Consider the following 5,033-nt stretch of genomic DNA (forward strand, 5'->3'; position numbering starts at 1 on the left):
TCTACTCAGTGGCCAGAGTTGTGAATCTCCTTCATTTTGACAAAGGTCATAAAGGATTTTTTTATTCTTCAAAGTACTTTATGTTATGGATTGTCACTTGAGGAAGGAATTAAGGGAAGAGAAAGTCATGCAAAAGAAATTGGGGTGCAATCAGCATCAGGAGTGTGTTCTGCAGGAGGACCTTTGGGAGGAATTCAACAAAGTTCCACATATTGTTGTTTTGTATTTTTGTTGCTTTTTCTTGTCCTTTGACTATCACAATTAAAACAGAATTGACCATAACTCAGCAGAAATATAGAGAAGGGGACTTAAAAAAAATAAATAAATTGGCTTTTCAATTTCAAATGTCAAGTTTCAGAGGAAGAGGAATAATTTGTTTTTAGAGACAATAAATTAGAAGCCAGGATGGTGAGACTTGTTCTTTTTTATTACAGTTGTGGTATCAGGAAGGACCAGTTCCTGGAGAAGAATATCATGCTCTGTAAAGTGGAGGGTCAGGGAAAAAGAGGAAGACATCTCACAAGATGGGTTAACATAGTGATAACAACAATGGGCTCAGATATAACAAAAATTAGTTGTAAGGTTAGCACAGGACTGGGCAATGTTTCTTTTTGTTGCTCATATTGTGGCTGTAATTTGGAACTGATTGTCAGTGCCTACCTACAACCACAGCATAGTTAAGGATAAGTTATGATCAATAGTAACTTTTTGTTATATCTTCTCTCCTTTCTTCCTCCCTGTCCTCAATGTGAAAATAAATAAATAAATAATCTCTAGATTGAGATGAGCAGTAGAGGAAGTGTGAAGAGTGAAAAGGGTCTGTCAGGAATCAGAATTTAAGTAGAAAAGACCCAACCTAGAATGAAAAATGGACAGGAACGGAGACAAATAGACTGTCGCATGACTATTTTCTAAGATAAAGGTTCTTTCTCTGCTAAGTAAGAGTATAATACAAGAGATCAAGTTTTTCACCCAGACAAGAAATTTATTTATGAAAGTGAACGTGCCTTGCAAAGGAATACCGAACCTGCTTTGAAGCAATGCAGCTTAACATCTCTGAGCAAGTTTCAAACAGGGCAGTTATAATTTTTGCTATGATAATGAGGAAAAGGGGGAACAAAGAAACTGGGTGGCTCTTCCTGAAATTTGCCCAGTTGCGACGGGTTATGATAATTAGGTGTGCACACAGCTTTTCTGCAAGATAGACTCTGCTGCCGGGGCAGCTGTGATGCTGATCATCACTTTTTAAAAAATTTTATTATGAATGCAATCTTTTCCATGTCTCACCATTTAACAATATTTGCTTCTATTCCTTCTTTTTTTTTGGGGGGGGGGAGGGGGAGTAACACAAAAACAGGAATATGAAATAATTTAAACAACCAAAGGACACATTTTGCAAGTCAGCCTTCTGGCTGCCAGCACTCAGTCTTTCTCTTTCCATGAATCTAGAGCCCTCAGCTTCTCTCTTTCTCCATGTCCTCATCTCTGCCTCCATCTCTACTGTTGCTGCTTCTCTGGATAGGGTCTTGCATTCCTCTTGTGCTGTTCTCCCTTGATGGTCCTAGGGTCCTCTGTTTCTGGACTGTAAGATTAACTACTCCCCCATTTTTGTTACAAAACTTTTACCTTTACAGCTGTGACAGTTGCAATTAGTCATGATAAAAATTCCTCACTATTGAATCATAAGGGAGCTCTGGTAGTGTTGTTGTGGATTCCGTTCCAACTCATAGGGACCCTGCACAGGGTTTCCGAGGCTGTAAATCTTTACAGGAGCAGAAAGCCTCATCTTTCTCCAGTGGAATGGCTGATAGTTTCGAACTGTTGACCTTGAGGTCATCACCAATACAGTACCATAGCACCTTTATCTTTAATAGGGACAATGTTCAATCCAGTACCAGTATTTATATTAAGGTAACAGAAAATGATTAACGATATTGTTTTGCAACACAAGAGGAGATTAAGAGCAGCTTTCTAAACTGGTTGGAAATGATGACAAAGGAATAGCAACCCACAACAGAATCCATTGCCATGGAATCCACTTCGATTAACAGTAACTCTACAGAAGAACTCTGGTAGTGTAGCGGTTACAAATTGGGCTGTTAACCGCAAGGTCAGCAGTTCGAAACTACCAGCTGTTCCGCTGGAGAAAGATGAGGCTTTCTACTCCTGTAAAGATGTACAGCCTCGGAAACCCTGTGCAGGGACCCTATGAGTTGGAACCGACTCCACAGTACTTAACAACAACAACAACATCCAAAAGTATAGGTCAAGTTCATCAAATTGTAGCAATTTACATTTGTTTCCTTTATTAAGAATTGTTTTTTTTATCTTCCTGTAGTCTATTTCTGATTATCAAGCATCGAGGGTTGGTCAAATGGATACGATCTGTAAGTTTGGGAGTTCTTGTACGTCTCCCTTCACTTCATATCAGCTGGATGCTTCACTCTCAGCTCTAGCCCTCTGTGGTTATGTCCTTGTTCAGGGGCTCAGGAGTCCCCAGATCTCACCACTCACCACTCTTTTTTTTTTTTTTTAAAGCAGTCATAAACAGCATTTATTACCTTGGTATATTATTCTGGTCTGGTTGATGTTCGTTCAGATTGTAAGTGGTTTTCTCTTTTTCATTCCTCCTCCCAGTTTAGCCGTACAGTACATCCTTGAACTGTTAGTCCACAGCAGCAACTCATGTCTCTAATTATCATTCATTCACAGACTCAAAGTTCTGGTCCAGTCCTTCTCTATAGGAAGTTTAATGATGGCTAAAGAATTTGTAATAAACTAGGTCTCCCAGGATGCCAAGCTCCAGTAAGATGATGATGGAAAGCAGCAGCTTATTGGTCACCACTCTTCTGGACATTGACCGGAGAATCTTTCAACTTTTGCTCAAGTTTTCACTTGTGTTCACCAGTCTGTTCTTGGTACATTCCAGCTGCTCTCATTACTCCCCCAGCTCCTCGATGATTTCTGAGACAATCTCTGTGGCAATCCAATGAGAGCGCGCAATGCTCTGGGTGGCCCGGTTCAGGCTATCCGTACCTTGAAGAAGCAATGCTCTTTGAGACTGTAGCCGATTCATGTGCTCATTCTCCACCATACGTGCTGTATTTCATGTCTCCCCAGCCCCCAGGTGCAGTTGTCAAAGGTGTGCCTCTCACCTCCCAATGCAGTTTGTTAAGATCTTTCCAGTAGGTTAGCAGTTTGAACATCATGGGGTTACGGAAAGACAAGGGTGCATAACGTAGTTCCTCCTCCACCTCTGCCAGCGTCTCATTTGCTTCCTGTTGCTTCTCACCAAAATGTCGTATCAACTTCTTCTCTTCCGTCCCCGCTGTCCCCAACAGTCGCTCGGGCACCCCTCATAGGTCCCCATGGAGCCCGCAGAAGATGACGTGCAGCTTCTCAAAATGCTCGGAGGAGGCGGCAGAGGTGGCCATGGTGCAGGACATGTTTGAGCAGCGGCCACTGAGATTCTGGGCGCGTGGCCGCTCCTGTCCTTGTCATCAGCCACCCAGCCCCACAGCCATCACTGCGATGGTCAATGCCGCAGCTGCAGCCACCCAGGGCCAGGAGCTTCCTCTCTCATCACTGTTAAGACCAACCAGTTCTTCCTCTTCTCTCTCTCATCTCCGGGTTAACGGGAGTCTGTGGAACATGGTCAAGCTCAGCCCGTTTCTTCATTGCTGCCTTTCTTCATCGTCCATCTTCATCACTTTTTATGGGATGGATTTAATAGCATTTCCTACTGGACTCTTTCGGGTTTGGAGATTCTGCAAGATCAAATTCAAGCTGGTCTTGACCACAGAGGTTTCCAAAAAACAACTTCAAGTTTTCATAAAGAAGCAGAGGATAATTTAGTATAGTATTTCAGGATGTGACTTGGATTGTTCAGGTTATTCTTGAAGATCAAGGCAAAAATATTTGTCACACTTTAAGAAGTTTTTATTCTTCTTGATGTAGTCTAGCCTTCCTCAAGACCAACAACCTAAGGAGGTGATTTAGTTGTCTTACTGTTGGTAAGGAGTTTTGGTGTGGCTCTGTGGACTAATGCGCTGAACTGCAACGTCGTTTGAACCACAAGTTTGGTGGTTCAAGCTCACCAGCTGCTCCTTGGAAACCCTATACAGGGTCACTATGTGTTGGCACCAACTTAACAGCATTTAACAACAACAATAACTGTTGGTAAATGATGAAGACAAAAACAAAAACATAAAAAAACAAAACCTTCCCTTTGATAACAGTTCATTTCCTGTTACGTGTCCAGCAGTGTGATATCAGGCTGAGGTCTAGATTTAATCAGTCTCCATTTAACTTTATCTGGGAAGCCATAACTCTTTTCTAAGACACTTATAAGCCTTGTGATGTAGGGTGGGAGCTCAGTCACCTTGAGGGATGGTGTCTTAGTTATCCTATGCTCTAGGAGCAACACTGGACTTCTAACCACAAGGTCAACAGTTCAAATTCACCAGCTGCTCCTCTGAAACCCTATACAGGATCACTATGAGTTGGAACCAACTAGATGGCACTTAACAACGACAACAACAACATTGTAACATAAATATCACAAGTGCATGACTTTAACAAAGAGAAATTTATTCTCTAGATTGTTGTTGTTGTTGTTAAGTGCCGTCAAGTCGGTTCTGACCCATAGCAACCCTGTATAGGGTTTCCAAGGAGAGGCTGATGAGCTTGAACCATCAACCTTGCGGTTCAAATGACTTTGCAGTCTGATGCATTAGCCCACAGCACCATACCAGGATTCCTAATCTCTAGATTGTTGTTGTTGTTGTTAAGTGCCTTCGAGTCGTCTCCGACTCATAGCAACCCTGTACAGGGTTTCCAGAGCTGTAAATCTTTATGGGAGCAGAAAGCCTCATCTTTCTCCCGCGGAGCAGCTGGTAGTTTCGAATTGCTGACTTTGCGGTTCACAGCCCGATTCATAACCACTACACTACCAGAGAAAAGATTGAAGTTGTCAAGGACTTCATTCTTCTTGGATCAACTATCAACACTCGTGGAAGCAGCAGTCAAGAGAT

The 5,033-nt window shown here is 42.2% G+C and overlaps 1 pseudogene; it reads right to left on the minus strand.

Moving 5' to 3' along the window:
- Positions 1-2,749: 2,749 nt before the first annotated feature.
- Positions 2,750-3,434, minus strand: LOC102812330 (annotated as a pseudogene).
- Between the last annotated feature and the right edge of the window lie 1,599 nt (positions 3,435-5,033).

The sequence above is a fragment of the Chrysochloris asiatica genome, unplaced genomic scaffold, assembly GCF_000296735.1.
Source record: "Chrysochloris asiatica unplaced genomic scaffold, ChrAsi1.0 scaffold00139, whole genome shotgun sequence".
NCBI classification, from domain to species: domain Eukaryota; kingdom Metazoa; phylum Chordata; class Mammalia; order Afrosoricida; family Chrysochloridae; genus Chrysochloris; species Chrysochloris asiatica.